Genomic DNA, 24,255 nt, shown 5'->3' with positions numbered 1-24,255 from the left:
GGAACATCAATCAAAATATAACAAAAGTAACACCCCGTTGCGGTGACAATTATATTGGAATCAATACTGTTAGTATAAGAGCTAGGATACTAATTTTAATTAAGTAAAAAATTACAGATAAAAATAATTGAGCCTGTTTTTAATTAAGTGATATTCTACATACGGCATATCGACTGTGATGTTTGTTTTCATCAATGAATCTACTCTCGATCATTGCATTTCAAACAATCTTTAAATATCGCGAACTCATCGAAAGCCATCACCACGGGAATTTTTTTATGAGAAAAAGTGACGAGATAAGCAAGTGGTTAGTTAAACACCCAGCCCATTACAATGATGAGAAAAAGTGACGAGACGAGAAATCTGCAACTGTGAGTGGATCTATTGCATTCGTCATTTTGAGACATATGCTGTTAAGTGTCACTAGCTACGGCGCCCTTTAAGCCGCAACACAATGATTGCTTGCACAATACCGCTTTACGTAGCTGGTGTCCTGTGCAAAAAACCTTCCACCGGCTGAATATACTTTACGTGACAATGTAGTAAAAGGATTGCCTATGAAAGCTTAATATATAATGTATTTTATCTTTTTTAATTGTTTTACCTCTGTCAGAATTTATCAAAAAATTTTGTTGTATACGAGATAAAAAGAGACAGATTTTAACTACAACGTTTTGGCCCATCAAAAAATATTGATAATAAATTTCAGATCCAACAAACGCGTCTATGACGTCACTAAGATGAAAATAAACACAAAATAGTTTTCACTTCCAAAAACGCAAACGGGCAAAAGTTTATCGAACTTCCGTGCACTTTGTTCTATTCTATCATAAACATGGTAGAAAAATGAATGAATGCCAAAGAACTAAAGGTGCAACTATCCGCTTCACCAATTTATGTTTAGCCATAATAAAAACAAAGGTTTCAATCTAAATAATCAAAATTAAAAAGTAGATTATTATCTAATGGCTTGATTTATCTGTTACAGTACCGTTTATCAAGAGTAATAATATTACAATAACTCTCGGACTATAAACGATGCCAGGAGGAAATAAAAAGCAGAATAGCTTCCGATTTCACCCCCAGACTTTGTTGAATACCAATTTGTGAAGCAACTGTCTTCGATAGACCTTGTGTGGCTTGTGCATCAATCATTGTAATTCGATCGTTAGCTTTAAGCTTTTGTTGGTAAAATATTTATTTCAAATAAGCCCTTCAACTACACGGAAGTTCGATAAATTGTTGCTTATTTGCTTTTTTGGAAGTGGAAACTTTTTTGCTGTTTATTAAAATCGCCGCGGTCTAAGAGATCTACACCTCACACGGAATTCTGTTCTTGTGCTCACCTCAACTGAGTAAACTTCAAGGTTAATCCTGCTTACCACTCGTCCTCTTATGTAAAAGAATAGCACACTTCAAAAATCACCAATCAGAAGTACCATGTCTAAACTGACGACTATTTGCTGAAGTCACGAAGATTTTAATACGACATTGTTGACATATTTCCATTGCTAATGTACCGATTTGAAGTTCATCTCTTCATTGAAATGGTTTTCTTCGCTTTTTTTCCCTTTCCCTTTTAGTTTAGTTCCATTGTATAAAAAAAATCAGATCTGATAATGGAATCTTTAAGCAATTTAATTCTTCAAGTTTTAGGCTAAATTTCACCGGGACCACCGTGGTGTCAGACACCAGAATCATGACGCTTTCAAGCTGGTTGCGCAACCAAACTGGTACCAGGTGAGTAACCCTCATTAGAGCTGTATATTTTTTTTTGGTAGCGGTGATTGGCTACGCCACCGTGGCATCGCGCGGAAATATAGCCATTATACGTATAATTTTAGTTTTAATCGACTTATCGTATGATGGTATGTGATCACTGATTAAAACACCTATATTACCATAACACATAACATCTCGTAACACCAGTCTCACTATCTCATCACAGTCACAAACTCTCATCAGAATCACAAGTGCCTCATAATAGATGCCTTATAATACGAATAAATGAATATATATGAATTCGAAAACCGAAAACACATTGGTAAGTGGCGGGCGAGGATCGAACTGGGCGCTCCGTGGTGAGAGTTGGTTCTACCGATACTATAGATTGTTCTTAAAACATTTAATAAAGATTGAAGATATATCCTCAGCTATAACTTTACAATTTTCCTTATCACTTTCGCGTATTTATGCGACATTATGCAACGTATTTGATCACCGTCATTATGCATTATGTGTTGCTTGTTAGTTTCCTACCGTATTTCAAAATACAATTTAAAATCAATGGACCCAAGCAGTTATTTAAATATTTTATGTATTCCAAATTCTAAACTGTTTTTTTTTAAACCAAGCTTGGCAGGAAGCCAGCAGTACTTAAAAAATCCAAGTCTTACAACTCGGTTCTTCTATCGTAAAAAGTTTTGAGATCCATGTAATACTAAGTCAGTTAATTTATTTTGTCTCTACTAAAGGGTCCTTCTGTCTCAAGAAATTACGTAGCTAAACTCATAAAATCGTATAGTGACCATATAAATATTTAAAATATTTTATGTTTTAAATAAATAGATTACATTAACTTGGCCATCGCAAAAAACACAATGTATCTTTTTTATTAAAAATACAATGTATCTCACAAAGACTATATATTAAATTAGGTTGCTTAGTGCGATGGCGAAGTCAATCTATTTGCAATATTATTTATTGCAACGCTCCGGATCTTGAAGACCGTCTGCAGCAATGATGTTGCTGTGGCCATTCTGCGACATCTTTAACGTGGCTATGGTCACTTATATTACCTTCTTATACAGATTTCTATCGTGGCAAATAATTCCACTGCACACTAAACTAAAACTAAAACTTTATCGAATAATTCATTTCAATCGCTAATGCGCATTCCAATCAACCGTTATTAACGTTTAATATGAAACGTAACACCTTTATTAACAAATCTAAATCACGTCAAATTATACTAATATTGTTAATACTTTATTCCAAGTCCGTCGCGGCAGATAAATACTTATGTATAATTTTTCAAGTTTATTACTATCACTGGTGGATATGACATCAAACATGTTCTTTGATATGTGGCTTAGACGAGTCATAATTTTAATAAGCTTAATTATAATTACGGTTGTAGGCGAGATCAATTTAATTACATAATGACAAAGATATGATGCATCTGTTTATATCGATCAAGCTAAATCAAGTTATTTTTAAGATTACCGATATTATCTTTACTCAATTAAGTTATTGGTTGACATAATGGTACCCCCAGAAGGTTAAAGAAGTGGAGGACGATGAAATGGGAGCCAGAGTTAGTTTAAACTGGAGACCAGTTGTCATGGACATGGCATAAAGTACCTATTACAGAAAGCCTTATCATGATGCACATTAATTTAAGGAAGACCCTGTTATCTCCAATAAAATACACTATGTAGTAAAATAATGGTCCAATTCATATCTGTCTTGTATTATTACAAATCGAAGAATAGATAATAAAACTAAAGGGAATAAAGTTAAAAATTAAAACTGCACAAAATTACAGGTTCGTGGACATCTTGGAAATTGAAATTAAATTGAAAACTGCGTTTGGCCAGTCTCTTGATGAAACTTGGAGTTCTGTACCAGTAAAAAGCAAGATGGCGAATTTCAAATTCGACCTCAGAAAAATCTTTTCCATAAAGCTAATATGGATAAAGACGAGCAAGGATACAAGTGAGTGATGTATACTATAGTAGTAGCAAAGAATTTAGAAAAGCGAAAAGAAGATAATGGTGAAAGAAATGCCATATTAAAACCGAGAACCATAATAATTAGTTACTTACCTTGTTTCAAAGTCTATCAATATTTGAAGCAATATTAAAAAGCTTTTTCACTGTTTTTAATCCCAAACATCATCAAAAGTACTTCTAATTAAAAGATTCGATTTTTCCTTATTTGTATGTGTCTCTTTATTTTTTTACTATCATGGTCGAATGTTTCATACAACTGTTGTCAGCTACTCGTTATAATCGACGCTCCAACTAGTCGGAGGGGATCCATAGACTAGGTTTTTCGAGTCTTCCCCAACCTCATTTCTTATTGGATCCTTCATAAATACAGTACAAGCTAATATAAGATAATAAACAATATATAAAGCTCATATAAGATACTAACAAAGAAGATAAGAATGTTCTCCACTCCAGACTTATACTTATACGAAAATTACGCTTGTCTCCTAGATCGGTGCACAGCTCAATTCTCTATTTACCATGGGCCACATACACCCTCCTGTCTTCTACTTGTCTGAGCACTTTCACACAAGCTCTCCACTAATAACATTGTTGTTCAAGCCTATTTAGTCCCCGATGCCTATCTTATACCCTGGTCTCACTGACGTAACATTTCAGTCTAAACTTTTATCACACCTCAACTAAACATAAATAAGTTTACAAATGAACTTTAAACGTAAGTTAAATGAAAATAATCCGCAAATAGCGCCGCGATTATCTTGTTATCTTCGCATCTCCGGACATCTCACTCGTGGAACAACTTCTGTAACTGTCGTGGTCGCGAACACGGCAATAAACAGAAATCCGATATTTGCTTAACATTATACAGGATCTGCACTTACGATTTCTATTTTTAACATGTTTTTAATATTTTAAATGTTTCTACAATGTACAGCTTCTATGGAAATTACTAACGGAGTAGATAGTTTGTAGAAAAAACACTATAGAATCAGACACGAGAGAATAAAGTACAAGAATATCCCTGACGAATACTTTTAATGGTCAAGCATTTGTATTGTAAAGCAAAGTCATACTCAAAGTTTAAGGCATTTTATATATCTAAGAAAGTTTTTTAAATAAATTTTAGCTTACTTAATAATTTGCAATCACTTACAAAAATGGCATTGTGATAGCGTCAGGCACATGAGCTTTAATTTACGTTTCTATAATATGGTAATTTGATAAAGGCCTTAACATGGAATAATAGAAATTAAATAATTATTATTTCTTTGACTCATAAGAGTTCTGTTGAGGTGTGGATCTTAGTTTTTGACTATAATAATATTTAAGACATCAAATAAAAAGTGGCGATTCTTTACTTTTACTTTTAAACAACGCAATTATGGATATTACATCATGCCGATATTGCGCATTTTTTTTTTATGGAATAGGAGGACAAACGAGCGTACGGGTCACCTGTTGTTAAGTGATCACCGCCGCCCACAATCTCTTGCAACACCAGAGGAATCACAGGAGCGTTGCCGGCCTTTAAGGAAGGTGTACGCGCTTTTTTTGAAGGTACCCATGTCGTATCGTCCCGGAAACACCGCACAAGGAAGCTCATTCCACAGCTTTGTAGTACGTAGAAGAAAGCTCCTTGAAAACCGCACTGTGGAGGACCGCCACACATCCAGATGGTGAGGATGATATCCCAACTTGTGGCGCGTCGTGCGAAGGTGGAACTCGGCGGCAAGAATCAGGTTGAACAGCTCTTCGGAACACTCCCCGTGATAAATGCGGTAGAAGACACACAATGAAGCGACGTCTCTACGCAACGCCAAGTGATCCAGCCGTTCACAGAGCACTGGGTCCCCGACAATTCGAGCTGCTCTGCGTTGCACTCGGTCAAATGGATCGAGCTGATACTGGGGTGCGCCAGACCAGAGATGACAGCAATACTCCATTATTGCCGTGCTCTATTAGTGACGCCCAGTTTCTTTGAAGCCAATTTGGCTTTGCTTTCCAGATGACCACGAAATTGGCAATCGCTCGAGATTTCGAGACCCAGTATTCCGATACTAGGCGAGGCTTTGAGGGAAGTGTTGTCGAAGAGCGGTGATACGACAAATGGGGTTTTTTTAGTGGTAAACGCGCAAACTTGAGTCTTCTGGGGGTTAAATTGGACAAGGTTCAATTTTCCCCATTCCGCGACCTTCTCAAGAGAGGACTCGATAGAAGACACAAGTTTCTCTCGGCACTGGTCGACGATTTCCCGAGAGAGACCTGCATGGCCCGTGTATATGGCATCACCAGTGCTGTCGTCTGCATAGCAATGAATGTTGGAGGTGTCCAACATATCATTGATATGCAGAAGAAACAGCGTGGGAGACAGCACACAGCCTTGGGGCACTCCAGCATTCACGGGCTTCGGGTTCGAGCAATATCCGTCGACAACGACCTGTATGCTACGCCCAGTTAGGAAGCTGGAGGTCCACTTGCACTAGCTCTCGGGAAGCCCAAATGAAGGAAGTTTGGAGAGGAGCGCCTTGTGCCATACACGATCAAAGGCCTTCGCTATATCCAGGCTAACTGCCAGGCCTTCCCTCTTCCTTTCAATAGCCGCAGCCCATCTATGTGTCAGGTATACCAGAAGATCACCTGCCGACCGACCATGGCGAAACCCGTATTGTCGGTCGTTGATCAACTGGTGACCCTCTAGGTATACCAAGAGCTCACGGCTAATTATGCTCTTCATGATTTTGGAGACCAGGGAGGGCAAATTAGCGCATTTGCTAATTTGCCTTTTACATGGTATAAAAGTAATTAACATCTGATGCCAAGTCTGAGACCCTCATAAAGCGTCTTAGAGAACCTGTGAAGCTGATTTTAACCTATTAATTGTTATTTTTTTCATAAATTACCAATTTATACTTTAAATATATAAAATACATCTTCTTTCACTTTTGTTTATTGGTCTTTTCATGATGTGTCTATTGTCCTGCTATATATCTCGGTAGATCTTGACTAAGATCCTGGTAATACTGTAATATCTTTATACTAGCTCGTCCACATGGATGCTATAAGCATCAAAAGTACTATACCTGAATATAGCATGATAATAAGTTGTCTATCTGGCCAAGTTTTATATGTCTTGTTAAATTATTTCCCCGCAACCCGTTCGCGGGTGAAATTCCGTCGAATTCATTCTTAACTGACCTATAGGTGGAAATCTCTTATATGTTTTATATGTCAAAATAGCACCGACTTTACAAATACTTCTTATGAGGAGTCGCATTACACACGCGGGCGATGCACAGCTGCGACACGCGAATTTGTGGTGCTTTATTAATTTATTCATGTACCCTTCACGGCCCAAATCCGACGGCTATGAATGAAAGGGTTGAACCGCGTGCCAACCGCCATCCATCATATGAACGATGTAAAACAAATCGATTCTTGGAACCGTGTGATGTTCAAATTAATCTATTTTATCGATTCTGTTTCGAACAATTATCTTTAATTAAAAACTACACAATATTTGTCTTAGTAAATATTTTAACGCGCAAGCTGTGTTCAAATCTATTAACTAAATTTAGCATATAATCAACAAAACAATTTTGCTTGGGAACAGATCCGAGAAACAATATAAAGCGAATATTGTTTGCTGTTCCAATAAAGTTAGTCAGTTGCATCCTGCGCCTAGAGTTTCCTGCCAGTCCTTGTTTCAAGCTATAACTAGGTTATGTCGATAAGAACTGTCAAACTTGTTTTTTGCATTTTGTGTACTTATTCTGTGGTCACTTTTAGCGCATAAACAATGTACTATTTATTGATCAAGAAGTTGAATTGTTTTACAGAATGAATTATACAAAATGTTATGTTGTTTAAATCAATAAATTCAAACGAAGAGGTTGAATTAAAATAAAAAATGAATTTAGTAGAAATGTGTCATAATTAAAACAAATGGTAATATTTATCTTAAGAGTTCATTGAAAAAAAAAAGAGTTCCTAAACATCAAAATCATCTACATATTGATGAGCTTAAAAAGAGATTATCGTTTGAAGGAAATGCTTCTATTATCGAATAGGATAAACGTGACAGAATGGAAATCAATGTAGGAATTAATACAAGAATACGCAAAACTCAAGACCCGTTATATTATTGAATTATTCTCAGTATATTGTGATTCATGTGTTAATTTGAACTGAATTAACAATTAATTCCGATTAGATTGCTTTTAAATTAATTGACACAAATATGAGACATGTTTATGTGATTATGTTTAGAATGAATACATGATGACGAGGAAAACTGCAAATGATTTTGAGGAATTCGTAAATTAATGGTTTTTCAAACGTTGTTTTTACCTCGATCTTCGAGGAAACCTTGTCAATGTTACAGAAATTAGGGGACTTCCTGGAAACTTTTGATTATGAATTTGTATAGATTATAGGAAATTGCTCCCCATCCCCCTTCATAACACGAATAATGCCTAGATCATAGAATGGACTTAAATACCTTGGTGTTATTGGTACCTATCAGTCTTGGATTGTTTTTTTTATTCATTGCTTTATTGGCCAGCTATTTTGAATTTCGGGATTTAAATGGCGTCTATTAATGGTATTTTATTCCAAAACCTTGCAGTGATATCGAAATTGAAATTTTTAGTTATTTTTATATGTAATAAGCTGTCTCTGGTAAGCCCCTATTATCTCTGAATTAGCATAGATCTGCTTTCAGACCGGTTTTAACAATATTAATTATCCTTTTGTGATAATGCTTATTTAATCCTTTTTCAAGATTTACAATACACTTCCTGGTGATTGCTTATGCAATTATAATGATAATGATGGTTTTTGTGACGTTAATAATAACGTCAAAAAAACCAAGCTATATTTTTAACATAAGTTAACAACATAAGTTAAAAATATAGCTTGGTTTGCGATAGTAATATATTTTCCCCATTCTTTTTTTTAAATTACCCAACAATAGACGAACACAAGGTAGGGAGCCCTCCCGACCATCAATGGAAAAAAGTGGCTACGCATTAGCTACTCTTTCTTGGTCTCAGAGTTCTAAGGTCACCTTGCTTGCAATTTTATTTTACGCTTGAATTTACTGGATTCCAAATCTCTATGACAAATATCTCTGGTTGTGAATAATTTAAAATAAATGCCACAATAAGAAAAAATGTACACACAACAATTAATTTCTTCTTCCAGAGGTATTTCCTAGCACAGACTGGAAGTGAATTCTCATTCATGTCTCTTGCAATCCTTATCAACTCTCGGCCATCACACGAGCATCTCTGATTTTCATTTAAATGTTGAAAAAGTGAAAAGAGTTTCTCGTAAAATAATATATTGTAATGTAAATATTTATGTAATTATTTTCGAATATAAAGATTCCGATGTTTAATTACATAAATGTGCATCACAATTTTTTTTATTATTTTAAAGTCAACAGAAGGCATAGAAAGTTAAAATGTATGAATATTGAATAATGCTGTCGTGAATCTAAATTTATCTTTCTTTTGTACAGTTATCTCAAAGTCTGAATAAAATTTTAAACCATACTTTTTTTTCCATCCATAATCCCTATCGAATTCAAATTCAAGTGTAACTCTAGATAAAATTTAAAAATTACTTATAGAACTTCAAAATCCATCTAACCAAACAGATATATCTTCTCAGACCTGAGAAGAACAAAATTCTGCGGTTTTTTTTAATAAAACGCAATACAATTAAATCATCTTGAGAATACTCAAAATTTAGGTATAAATTATATCTATCTAATTCAAATTCAATTCATACTCTAAATAAAATTTATAAATTACTTATTTTTCTTCTTGGAACTTCAAAATTTTCCTTTTTCAGCCATTATATTTACTAATTAAAATTCAAGTATTATTCTAATAAAACTTAAAAATTACTTATAGAATCCATCTAACCGAACAGATATTTCTCAGATCTAAGAAGAAAGAATGTCTGAGGGTGTGCTTTTATATACAAATGATTTGAGTTTTCTTTAGTGTTCATTCCGCAATATTTATCTATAAACAATTCGACACGTGTTTCGCCTCTACACGAGGCATCCTCAGGACGAGTGTCGTGCCAGATTTTGGCGAGACAACAGAAAGAAAACTCAAATCATTTGTATGATTATGGATTTCCTCAAAGTAACGCCTACTTCAATAAATTTTTGTGCTTTTTAAAGTAAAATACATAACAATTAAATTATATGGAGAATACTCAAAACTGATCGCTACAACTCGACCGCTAGTCATGAAGCGAGCATTAGATGAGAAGAGATACATCGCGCTCTCTGGGGTAAGAGCGGGTATAGTCACCCGCTGCCCGCTCGCGCGTACGATGCACGCGGCCGCTTGCCTGCTGCCGACGCCGGCACAAGCCATGCCACACGGAGCTCTTCACAGTCTCATCTAAGCTGTAGGTATGCGCACATCCTTCCTAACATAGCCGAATTTTCTCGGGTACTAGTGGCGCGAAATTTTATCTAAAACTTTCTGTGGCACTCGGTTATGGCTTGTGTGGTGTAAGTGAAAACTTGAGATTATTATTTGTGTGTGCTAACATTGTGTAAAGTGTATTTTTTGTGCGAATTTTCTTTTGGATTTTTTTTTGCGCCGGATGTTTTTGGTTGGTTTTTTTATTTTCTTTATTTCTATATTATTTGCTGACATAAATTTTTGCTTGACTAATTGATAAACTAATCGACGTGGCCCTATTTTGTTTAAATCAATATGCTACGATAATTTTAATGGCGATTGTATCGATCAGGGTTCGATTAATTTTCTTACGACAAATTCTATCGCAAATGAGCAGCCAACATCAGGGTACCTATTGGACCGGTGACTGTTAGTCATCATGATTAATATCTTAACACGCGACGGCAAAATCAATTGAAAAACTTGAGGAATTAACAGCTTCTTATAGATTTATGTTTAGTAAGCTATCGGTGTTGCAGTCGTTTAATTCAGTATAGTCTTATATTTTAAATATTTAATCGGAAACTTTCGTTGCAACATATAAATTAAGAATTTGGAAAGTTTTGTAAGCAAGCACGTCGTTCCAAATATGCATACAGGTAAGAAAAAGACTACTTTTAACTTAATTCAAGCTTTGGCTTAAATAGGAGTTTATTTTCATAAATAAATTCACCTGTAGGCAATGTTCATCCTATTTATATATTTTATACAATAGAATTAATATTCTTTTTTTCATTCGTAAATTAAATAGGTAACGTAATATAATTTATATTTGTTTTAATTATTTAACTAACAAAAAAGGGTTTGCATTATGTGAATGACGTTTAATAGAAACTTAAAAATTGTTTTTAGAAAAATTTACAAAATAGGCAAATTTCACAAAAAATATAATATATATACCAAATAACATTGGGGAATAAAAACAATAAAATTCGGTGATTAGCTCGAGTTGTTCACAACGGTATCAAATTATGTTTATTTTAGAATATCTTGTATTTATCAATTAACTAACCTAGTAAATTTTAATTATACAATTTGAAAAATATATACATATTTAACTTTACAAAGAGAGAATTGGAAGGAAGAATTTTATAAAAAGAAAGCAATCAAATTAAAGATTTATTAATCAAATAAGATCGTACCCGTTATAGGCTGATCCAATAGATAGTACGAATTAAGGTTAGGTTAAATGTTTTATAATAAAAATGGCTCTGTCGTAAATCCTATTACTCCACTGCTGAATATCTAAATGATCGGACAGCCTGGCACTAGACTGTGATTATTTTATAGCGATAGAAATGACTGTGCAATATTGTATATTTTATTGAAAAGAGCGCAAAAAAAGAATGCTGGGAGAGTTTCTTGCGCCGCTTCTTCTCTCTCAGAGCGCCATTTGTTTCCGAAACGGTAGTAGTATCTAGTATTTATTAGAAATGAGATCAAAAAGAATTCTAAAGGAATCAATTTCGAGAAAATAAATGCCTTTTATGTCTTTTAAACCATGAAAAATTATTTTACACTGTAAGTGCTTCATTCACCCCTGTGTTTGCATATTGCTACCACTGACCTAACAGATCCCATTTTTACTGATGTCTGATTGAAACTTTACAAAATTAATAAGATTATCAAGATATTTCAACAAGTGTCTTTAAACAATATGTTATGCTTTTAAAGTGATAACCCTCACTTCTAGAATTATACACAAAAAAAATTGATAAGCAAAATTTTATGAACAATGGGATCCGAACCCACGACCTCCGGCGTTCCGTGCCGGTGCTCTAACCAACTGAGCTAACCGTTCGAGTACCGCCTCGTTATAAAACCTTTTTTTGCTTTTTGTTCAACTCTCAGGTTTTGGCTTCATCTGCAGGATCTACTACTAGATCTCTGGCTGTTAGAAAACCAATAAAAACAGGCCAGGAATATTAGTTTAGTGTGCGTGACAAGCTACGTCTTACACCCGCTACTTGTATGTCACAGCTGTCATCTACCCGTATAAAAATTAATCGAAGCTTATATAAGCTTGAATTATTGGAGGAGTGAGGATAAATGAGCAACGGGCCACGTGATGTTAAGTGATCACCGCAGTCCATATTCTCTTGCAACACCATCACAAGAGTGTTGAAATCTTCCAATACAAACCCAATTACTTACATACAGCTTTACTTTTAAAATTACCACAGACTTAGTAAAGAAACCAAGACTAAAGTTAACAGTGGCGCCACCAGGCGAGCACATACTGTTATGCTGGGTTTTATTTGCAGTTCTTTTCCCAGTTAAACATTAAGTTTTGCCAGGATCTGCTATAGGTAAAGTCATCAGACGTAAGTTTTGCTTAATAATATATCCCTGAATCCTTGTTGCTAAACTTATAAACCGACAACTCTTTGGTACGTGGCGGGTTAGGATCGAACCGGTGGCTTCGTGGTGAGAGACAACGGTTAAACCTATTGTGTCACCGACGACGTATAAATATTATAAATTATCTGAATCCTACTAAAATTCAAGTATTCAATGGGAATATCGCGATAAGAATCTATAATATGCATATAAAAGTCATAGGGGTAATTGTGCATGAAAGTGGTCGAATAAATCATTGCTGTTAAAATATAATCAATTTTTATGAGTATTCATTTAAAGTTGTTACTGAAAATAGTATCAATTCTATTATTTAAAAATATAAATAAAATTCTTTAAAGCAGGTTGATAAATTACCAACAATAATTATAAAACATACGTAAAACCAAACGCAATTAACGGAATATACTGTAATTAAAAAAAAACTTGCTAAATAAGCTGAAACAATTAATCTTGAGATATATGAGTCGAATAAAACTAATAGAGTTTCTACAATGATTGTATAAATCTAATGCTTACTCGAAGACATTATCGAAAATTAGATTATGCTGGGGACTCTTCGGATAAGATGCGGAACGCTTGCCAACTTTGTAATACTTTGGTTATCTAACTTGTGTCTAAAAATAGATTCTGTATTTTCGCTGAATATTGAAAATGTAGTTTTGCTAGATGTTCTATATTTGTTTCCATTTTTAATAGTACCAGCTGTATTTATGATTGTGTAGCATAAATGCCTTGCCACGAAACTTAATTTATTAATTACTTAGATCATTTATGCGTCAAGATAGACTGTGACAGCTGTGAAAACGTCGAAAAAATCGAGTTTTGAGTCAACCACTATTTTGAGCAATTCACGCACACTAACACCAAGTGTCATACCTACAAATCACGAGTGTAAGACGTAGCTTGTCACGCACACTAAAGTTATAAACCTGGCCTGTTTTATTGGTTGCCTAAAAGCAAGAGACTCTTTATATCTATTATTATCTAAGATGAATAATTATTAATATCTTCTTTTAGGCCCAGTACTGGTTTAATTACTATAAAACTGTTTTCTTTGTAATTGTGGCAGTTTCTATTAGTTACTTAGATGAACTTATTTTTTATAGTAGGTGCTTTGATAGAAATCAATTTTGGTGGCCTTAAATTTCTTAAGTTAGTAATTGCCAAACTCTTAAGATAACGTTACGATCACCAAATAATTAATTTTTTAATTTACCTTTTTTAAGTAAGACACTTTATTGTTTATTTTTACGTTGTTCGTTTAATGTGTTGTTGTCAGCACATATTTTGTGGACTATTTCAAAATCAATATTTGTTTTTAACTGTCTTTTACAGCCAAAAAAAAAATAACTTCGTGGAATCCTGGTGACTTAGGAATACACTTACACATGTTTAGAACTTATAAAAAGGCTCAGTAAATATAAAATTTCAGTTTCAGTAGTAAATATAAAAGTTCAGCTATACATATTACCCTAAGAGGTATCCAAGGAATTATTTTCTCCGTACAATTAGAATTGTCATGAAATTCTTACGTGAAGTTCCCAGGTTGAGCCCCGAACATAAGGTTCTTTCAAAAAAAATCGGATCCTAAAGCCGGCAACGCTCCTGTGATACCACTGCTGTTGAATTAGAGTATTGGCGGCATAACTAACCATGAGGTGATTAAAACAAACAAATTGAAAACTTTATATGAAGCAAATTTTTTAAAATTTTATTGTGATACAAATATAGATAGGTAAGTAACTCAACACTCCATACAAAAGTATACAGCAGATATTGACGACAGAAAAGTTGAACAACATCGAAACGGCCATCCACGTAACGAGTTCGAGAATTATTATCATCAATAAATTTAACTTCGCTATTCTAAAATAGAATTTAAAATGTCACCCCCATATATCGCCGGGAATGGTGTTATCGACTGGGATAACTTTTACGGGACAGTCTTGGCGTCGCCGCGGCAGCCATACTTGCGTCTTCCTAACTACGTTTTGTTTGAAACTTGGAAACTTTGTACCTGGCTATAAAATAAACATTTCACATGGATACTGTTAGTTTATGTTGCGAAGTTGGTCGGTGTTCCGAATAATGTTTGCTTTTGGATTAAAATACCGTGACAGGTCGTTCTGTCGGCTTTTTCCATAGACATAGGAAATAGTTTGATTAATAATTGTTTATGAATGTCTTTTGTGACAGACATGACAACAAAAATGTCGGTAAATGGACGAGCGATTAATTAAGTTGTTCTCAATTGCTTTTCATGAATATGCGATTCGATTATATTGTGGTTTACATTATTTGAAGATTCTTAATTCTCAAATAAATTTTTCCTTTTTTCGTATCGAAATTGTTCTTATATATCTGTTTAAATCTTTAAATTTAAATTAATAACAAAAAATAACATCCTCATATAGTATATTCTTTGATTAACGCGAGTGTTACACATTTAAATAAGACATTTTTAAAGGATTAAAACGCGAGTAATTGTAACGGTTTTACGTAAGATTTTTGCGTAAAAGTTACATTTTTATTTTAGTTAACCCGACGTTTCAAGACCTTTCCAGATCTCGTTTTCAGGGGGACTGCAGATGAAGTGAGTCAAAGATAGTATTTGTCATAGTTGTCATTATGAAGTTTAGCGCCATTTATTTCCTCGGAGGTGGTATTTGTGTACAGCAAAATCTAATGTAAAACCGTTACAATTACACGCGTTTTAATCCTTTAAAAATGTTTTATTTAAACATCCTCATAGATAGATCTTGCTGTAGTCATAAGAACCAGCAACAATCGAATGAATTTTAGAAAAATGATTGCAACTAAGTTGGGTGCGATTCAAGCCTTGTTGTCATTCATCACAGCTCTCAAAACAGATTCCTGAACAATTTTTGCACTTATATTTAGCGAGGCTTTATGGAGCTGGTGAATCTTGATTCTCGAAGTATTTTATGTAGTAGATTATTTTGTAGTTCATAGACTTAGGATCAAGTCTTTTGTTGTATTTTTAAATATCCCATTTCGATTATGTGTTGGCAAATTTCTCCGGCAGTCTTTCGCTTTAGATATGTGGTTAGAGAAAACGTAAAATTTGTTTTTGTAAAACTTATAATATGTGATAGTGAGATAGTTTGTTATAAAGATAAAAACTAACCTTTTGTTAATAATAGGCATGATTTAACAATTCTACTATTTTCAATGAAACTTCGCATCCGTTTGCCAAAGTTGCAACTTTCACATGTAAAAGTTGGCGATAGCAAGGTAAAGTAAGTAAATGTAAGATTATAGATAGATGCAAGAATATAAATACTTTTGCAAGAATATGCATTTGAATTTCAAAGGGCTTCATCGACGGCTGAAAATTGTCATTAACTTCTTATTAATCCATTATTAAGTCCCAGAAGAAAGTTTTTTTTTATTGACTTAACACTTAATAAAATTAGGTGTCAAATTCAAATTCAAATATTTTTATTCAAAACTAGCTGACCCGACAGACGTTGTTCTGTTTATAATAAATAAAATAATGTTTTTATATGAATTTGTCAATAATATATCATAACATCAAAAATTACTTCTTAAAATATGCACCCTGCTGTCGTAATGAAATTGTTTCACAGCAGAACTGTCAAACCGTTCGTCAATAAATTCTCTCATAAAAATTATGTATGGACACATCAAAGGAAAAACAAATTTGATGTTTTTATTTAATTTAGCAGCATTTTCCAATTTATTCACCTTTTAAACCTTCCACAAATAATTCAAGACCAAAATTAGCCAAATCGGTCCAGCCGTTCTCGAGTTTTAGCGAGACTAACGAACAGCAATTCATTTATATATATATATAGATTCGATCTCACATCACTTATTGAAAGTCTTAAACTTCCACCCATTCTATAACGAATGCCTCAGACCTGAGAAGAATGGGCGCAACAAACTAGGCGGGCTTTTTTTTTCATCAAAAAAATATGTTTGCAAAGTAATATTGTACAATTAAACTTATTATTTAATAGCCTGAGCGCGCTCACTCCATTCCAAATATGTGGTATCATTAAGAAAGTCATTTATGTTATAATCCAAATTGAAATCCGAGTAGTAGGCATTTTAAGCTAATGTCTGTTCCTGGTGTTAACATTATGGTTGTGAAAGTTTGTAGCAAGCACTTATGTATCTATGTACATACATTACATTATCAAAAATCTGTTATGATACATTTCATGTTTTAATATTATATCACGCGATTACTATGTGAAACGTTGCCACTCCTAAATATAATTAAATATTTGTAAAACTAAATCGACATTAAATATTTTAGTACGTGTTCATGAATGGATATGTATTGATTATAGAACTTTAAAATATTTCTTGCATTAAGTTAGATAAAGAAGGCTTACGTTATTATTTATTATAGAATTTTTCTTGTCTCTATGCGCAGCACGAGTTTATAATTGGACGCATTTCCAGGAAAACATTCCAAACCATAATCATGTCGAAATTGAGTTAAAAACATAAAACTGGTCACGTGATTTATTAATCTATTTAATTAATATAATATAAATTAAACGGTTATATGTTAACGGACTGACAAAAAATGGCAGCCCTACTGTCACTCTTTAAATGACATCATGACTTAGTAGCCCAACCCACGTGTATGGAATACACTAATATTTATTAAACTTTAAACACGGATTCCGTAAATTGTGATGTTTGTGGCTTGGAACGTTTTTCAGAAACTACGTCCGATTTATGGTTTGCTAAATAGTTGATTAACGATTTTTCTAAACATCATCATCAGGCTATTTAATAATACATTTAAATGTACAATACTATATTGTAACGAAATTTGATTAAGAAAATATAACCACAGAGTTTTTACATTTGCACTTCACTAGCTACGGTCCCCTTAAAACTGAAACACAATAATGTTTATTTATAGTATTTTCTTTGATTAATTTTAAAGGATTAAAACGCATGTAATTGTAAATGTGTTTTCCGCCTGAAAACGAGATCTGGAAAGGTCTCGTTTCGGGTTAACTAAAATAATAATAAAAATGTAAGATTTACGCAAAAATCTAATGTAAAATAACAGTTACAATTACACGCGTTTTAATCCTTTAAAAAGTTTTTTATTTAATTGTTTATAAATTGTTATTTGACGGTAGAAAAAGAGAATTCAGTGCAAAGAAGTCTCCTACTGATTATAGTCATAATCAAACAATACGCGGCCTACGACGTAGTAAGCTGACTGTAATACTACTAGGTAATTGAATTTTTGGTCAAATCTAGCAGTCTTTGTGATTTCATTTAACTGGAGAGATAATGTGAAAATAAGATTTGTTCCTGTTTCGTCCCGCAAAGTTTCGCCCCACACAAAAAATTCTTGTTTCGCCCCAGATTTTATTCCTGTTTCCTCCCGAAAATAAGAAAAATGAATAATTTATTATTTTATTCTTGTTTCGCCCCACTTTTTGTTTCTTACTCGCCCCGGGTAGTAATTTATGTGTTTTACAACATGTTTTGTACGGACAGCATGCAAAATATTTTAAAAATCATATTTTGACGATAAATATTATTAATTAACTCAACAAGTTAGTATTCGAAAATAAACATTAAGATATTTTGTGTAAGAGTGTGTCAATATTATTATTATAATTAATATGCATCGGATTTGTTCGTTCACAACTCAAGTATCAAAACCATTTCATGCGCGGTGTTTCGAAATCTATGCAACATTTTTCGAAATAAATTTGTATCTGCCAAAAGGGCTGGCAATGCTCCTGTGATTCCTCTGGTTTTGGTAGGGAATATTGGCGGTGGTGATCACACATAACCTTAACCCTCGTTTCCTCATACTACTACTACTCCAAAATAAATAATTTACATTAACATTCAGAAACTATAGAGAAGCCGTGAGGTGCATTAATTATTACATGTTTATCTCGTTTTACTTAAGTTACTGTCATTAATAAGCTGTGGAATGAGCTTTCTTGTGCGCTGTTTCCAGGACGATACGACATGGGTACCTTCCAAAAAAGCGCGATTATCTTTCTTAAAGGTAACACTCCTGTAATTCTTCTGGTGTTGCAAGATAATGTGAGCGGCGGTGATCACTTAGAATCCGTGACGACTAACGATAGTATGTAAGTATGCTCGTATGTCTTCCTCATCTATTAAAAATAAAAACGGGATGCACTTCGGGAGTGCCAGCAGAAGTGAATACTTAAACATTAACGTTGTGTATTTTTGAATATTTTGGAATGGTTAGGGAATAGTTTCTCACGAATTGCTTTAGTACCAAAGTACTAGCATTTATGTGGTTAAATGCAATATTAATTTATTGTGCTATCGTACACAAAAATGACAATTTATATTTCATAAAAATTTAACACGTTGGGACTATTACAATTATTTTACATTTAAAAGTTTATCTCTCTGAAAAATCAGCTTTCATCCATAATTTCAACGACTGTCTTACAAATCAGGTCACGTGTCATGACGCGATTTTAATATTTTATACCCATCCACAGAAAAGTGCTCAACGCCGCTATAGAAAATTTCACTTCAAAAAAAGTAGTTTGTAGAAATAATTGTTTGGTAATAAAATATTTCACTTTTACTTTAATTGAGTGTTAAACAACAAAATGTATACATAGTAAATAAAATGAAAACGGAGTTATTCGTGTTTTAAGCATTCAAAGTACGTATTTCACTTTGATTAATGGTTCTAGGTCAAGATGTTTTGCACAACAAAAAGTTTGCACCCTATTTCGCACGCCTTTGAAAAGTATAATTATAACTAAAAGCTTTAATTGTGTCGAATTAGTTCTTTCTTTAAAACGAGTTAATTATGAGGGGATTGGTTATGGCGCCAAGGAGTTATGTTCTAACTTAAGCCCTTATCTTTATTTAATAAAATCGTAAATGTGTCCAATCTGTACGTTTTTATTTTCAAATTTATACACGTTATACTCAAATAACCGAGGTCTAATTATAGTTTTTAGAATTTATGTCTGTTTGTCTCTGTACATTTGTGCATACTTGTTCCAGATATGGCGAAGTCGATTTCAATGATATCATCAAAAAAAAGTTTATGTTAGTTTAAGTAATACGCCGACATCCATGCTTATTTTGAATGGTTTCAAATTTATTAAATAATATTAAATTTAAATCATTAACAGTTTATATACTTGTTACTCTCAGAAGGGAGAAATAACGGAACTAAATAGTCCTGTAATATTCTTCCAGTCGCATCATCCAACATGAAAAAACATTCATACTTCCGTTATCTGTAAGATGTCTCAATCATAGACTTAGAATATTATAGCGTATAGATGAGCTGACAGCTCGATAATGTGTAACCAATTTTGATTTGTCTTTGTGTGCGAAAGCTAGTAATTTAATATTCAAAATACCAAGAGTGGCTGATTGTTTACGACTTAATGCGCTAGACTTAATAGGTTCGCTTGCGTTTTCAACCTTGCTGTATCTCCATTAGAGTTGTTCTTCTCTCTCACAAGTTTTCATAGTCTATACGCTACTATATTGTGGTGGTCTAAATGCGCGATCCGTGAGCCGTTAGTTATGAAGACAGTGACAAAATAGATCTAACTAGATCACGGTTTACAGTTTACATTCTGGAATACGGTACTAAATCTTGTTACTCTTGACAATGTAAAGAGGACCAAACAGTAGTGTAGTAAAAGGCATAAAAGGCAATTATTTTCTCAAAATTGATTCCTTTAGAATTCTTTTTTATGTCATTTCTAATATACCAGATACTACTACTACCGCTTCGGAAACAAATGGCGCTCTGAGAGAGAAGACGCGGCGCAAGAAACTCTCCCAGCATTCTTTTTTGCGCTCTTTTCAATAAAAATATAAAATATTGTACAGTCATTTCTATCGCTATAAAATAATCACAATCTAGTCCCAGACTGTCCGATCATTTAGATATTCAGCTGTGGAGTAATTTTTTAATAAAACATTTAAATTTATTTATAGATATTGCCTGACTCTATTATAAAAGTGTATACAATTACCCTTAAAGCTATTATGTATCATATGAAGCCTACTAGAATTAGTTACAAACAATCCCTAATTTTAGTGTTATAATAATGAAAATTACTATTTAGAGCAAAAGCTAAAAGAACAACCAGTTTTTTTTTTATGGAATAGGAGGACAAACGAGCGTACGGGTCACCTGGTGTTAAGTGATCACCGCCGCCCACACTCTCCTGCAACACCAGAGGAATCACAAGAGCGTTGCCGGCCTTTAAGGAAGGTTTACGCGCTTTTCTTGAAGGTACCCATGTCGTATCGTCCCGGAAACACCGCACAAGGAAGCTCATTCCACAGCTTCGTGGTACGAGGAAGAAAGCTCCTTGAAAACCGCACTGTGGAGGACCGCCACACATCCAGATGGTGAGGATGATATCCTAACTTGTGGCGTGTCGTGCGAAGGTGGAAGGTGCAGTTTTTCTTATTTAAAAAGTTAAATAATATTAAATAGGAATTAATAACAACCGCTGAGAAACTTGATCGTATTTTTATGAACAGCTAGTATAGCACTAACTTGATAGTGGCTGATCAACTTCGGTCGATATTTGCAAATTAAACAACCGAAAACCATGACATATTTTTTGAACAGTGTTTCATTGCCTGCGTGATAATATTTATAATATCAATGTAATCTGTAATGTTACTTGAATCTTTATACTTGTAATATCCGAGAGCGGAAAAAAAGAACTTTTAGATCAGATCAGTCTGATATCTAGCTTGCAATAGCTCTAAAAATGAACTGAGATTTCTTCAATAATAAAATTTATTTTTTCGTGCTTGATAACGCTTGATAAAGCAGGAAAATATGCATTGATACATATCGCGGTAGTCTACTGTAAATCACCTGGTCTGGCCAACACAAAGCTGAAGCATTGCTGAGGTTATTTATTATGAATTAGGTTTTTTACTTGTTAAAACATCAAAATATTTATTTATAAAATGGCTGTCTTCGTTTGTATGACCTGGTCTGACTAAAGCTTTGATTATTTTTTGGTAACCTTTTTAAAATAACTGTTATGTTGAAATTACTTTTGATAAACGTTAAACAGTTAATTCACACCTTTAAGAGTTATTAAGATATAAATAATGTTACAACGTGGGCACTAGAGGGCGTCACTTAGCTTTAATAACGACACGCTTGTAATTAACAGGCAACTAACCTATCAGGTTTAGAGCTATCGATGTTATCTAGCCAATAGCGTAAGCACTTACAATGTTAGGCCATGCTACTGCAGTTGCATGAGTGATAGCAATGTATGAATACGGTTTATTGCGCATTGAGTGTCAGGAAGCTGTTATAACAGACAAGCACGCTACTGTACCGGCGTTATTTATTCCGCGAATAGCGTAGATAGCTGTTATGTTTTGGGTTACGTATGCTTTTTGAACCACGTCGATGTGAGGAGTTTCACAATCGCGAGACTCGCAACCAACTTCTTGCCTCGAACAGTGACATTCATAGACTTAGTAACTTGCGTATAGACGATTAGACAGCCTGATAATACGTGACATTTTTTTAATTTACCAATGTGTGCATTAGCCAGTGGTTTGATATTAAAAATACTAGGTCCCGATGGCAAAGCGTGGTTGAATTATTGCGACCTACGAATATAAATCGGTACAGAAGGAATTGTAACTTAATGTTTATAATTAATGTAGGAAAGTCGCATTTAAAAGACCCTAATTCATTAGCTTTTAAACTATGTATCACCGAATTAGGCGTATCACTAAATAGTGCGAATTTACCCAAGTAATAGATTCACTTAGCTTTTCTATTTTCCTGTATCTTTCTCAGTCTACACAAGTATTTTGTAAGTCACTAACGTTATAATTAAGTCATTCATTACGCACACAAACCGATAGACGACTGATTGGTCACGAACTTCAAAAGCGTTGAAAGCTGTCCGTGAAGCTACAGACAAATATTAATTCCATTATAATGCCAGAATATAGTTGTTTGTCTGTCTATCACTAAAGTTCTTACTGGGTACTGGTGATTTTCTTCTATTTTTTAGCAACCATGGAGTTCAACCAGCTTATAATAAAACACTAATCGGTTTTATTATTATTTATTAATAACGCAGCCCTCTGTATGTCTTTCAGAAGTATGTCACGTTGTGCATGATAGTTGTAAAACATTTCAATAGTATGGTATGATTGGGCCTGAATTAGTAACAGGGTTAGAGAGATAGGCAGACCGGAATTGAAACTAACATGAGTCCTATATTGGTTCAGATTATTTCACTTCGACTTACGGAACCCTAAACCGATATGTATGTGTTGTGCATATGATATTCAAAATTGGCAACCAAATTGTTAATATAATTTTTTTTAAGTCGATCTCAGTAAGATCAACTTAGTTCTATGCACCCTTGAGAAGCTTGAGAACATTATTGATATCGGTGCAATGATAAATATGCGCGGCGGCCATTTAACTCCGAGCAGAGAGGATAAGCAAGCGTACGAGTCACCTTTAAAAAAGTATACATTATTTAGGTACCCATGTTGTATCGTTCTGGAAACACCGCACAAGGAATCTCATTCCACATTTTGATTGAACGTAGAAGAAAACTCTTTGAAAATCGCACTGTAGAGGAAAGCTACACATCCAGATGATAGGGATGATATCCTAATTGGTAGCGCGGTTTGGCGGTAGGAATCAGGTCAAACAGCTCATTAGAACACTCCCCGTGATAATGCGGTAGAATGACGTCCCTACGCAATGCCAAGATTTCTAGCTGTTCACAGAGCCCTGGGTTCCCGACAATTCGAGCATCTCTGCGTTGCACCTAGAACACACGTTATCAAAGTGATGTTTGATCAAAACGTGACGTGATGATCAACATTACAGACTGTTTTTTTTTTAATTTAAAACTTAAATAATAATAATAATATAAGTAGTAATCTACTTACTTAAAGTAATGTTTTAGTACAAAGAATTAAGATGTATTTTAGTTTAGTTATAAACAGGGATTGAAACGCTCTTCTGATTCTTCAACGAGTTTAGAGAATTTTCCTTCCCATCAGTATTTATATATATTGTCTCCTGGCAATCATCCCCAACGACACCGTAAATCAAATCATTACAGGTGATCGAACTTCAAATCTCATTCTCACGTTACAAAACCGCAGTTCAGAAATGGAATTACCGTGAAGTGCGGTTTGTGCAATGCTGATTATAAAAATAGCAATAAAATCTGGCGTTGTGTGTGATGTTCCACGCATACTGTATATACAACATTTTTTCAGTTGTAAGTAATAATCTCTTAATATAGAATATATATTAGAAATTAAATAGTACCTCACATACTAGGCGAACTTTTCCTAAATATATATACAGCATGAAGACAAAGATGTGATATTTGGCGATCGTTTATGAAGTAAAAACATTAATAATAAATATTAATTGATTATTTGGTATATTTAACGGAAAGTTAGGTAATTCATTGCTTAACGCCTGGTCACCGCGTGGACGCACGGATTACAAGCAAATCGCGGGGCATGGAGGTAGGGAGCGGGAATGCAGACGGACCAGCCGGCGCTTGCGCTTACTAACCAAAGCTAAGGAGCTGGTGTATTCCCGCTTTATTTATTTATATTGAAATTTTTACAATAATAAATTA

At 34.0% G+C, this 24,255-nt stretch overlaps 1 protein-coding gene across 2 annotated transcripts in view; it reads left to right on the top strand.

Moving 5' to 3' along the window:
- Window positions 1-10,098: 10,098 nt before the first annotated feature.
- The window catches only part of LOC126975265 (uncharacterized), a 129,914-nt gene continuing 115,757 nt past the window's right edge, over window positions 10,099-24,255 (top strand). Inside the window, exon 1 of one of the 2 annotated variants that reach the window (XM_050823074.1) lies at window positions 10,099-10,269. The gene's annotated coding sequence lies outside the window, so the exon portion shown is untranslated. Of the gene's footprint in view, window positions 10,374-24,255 lie in introns of both variants that reach the window. The other variant, XM_050823073.1, reaches the window with a different exon arrangement.

This window comes from Leptidea sinapis, chromosome 35 (assembly GCF_905404315.1).
Source record: "Leptidea sinapis chromosome 35, ilLepSina1.1, whole genome shotgun sequence".
Classification (NCBI taxonomy): Eukaryota; Metazoa; Arthropoda; class Insecta; order Lepidoptera; family Pieridae; genus Leptidea; species Leptidea sinapis.
Note: the sequence above shows the minus strand (reverse complement) of the source record. Positions and strands in the feature narration are given on the sequence as shown.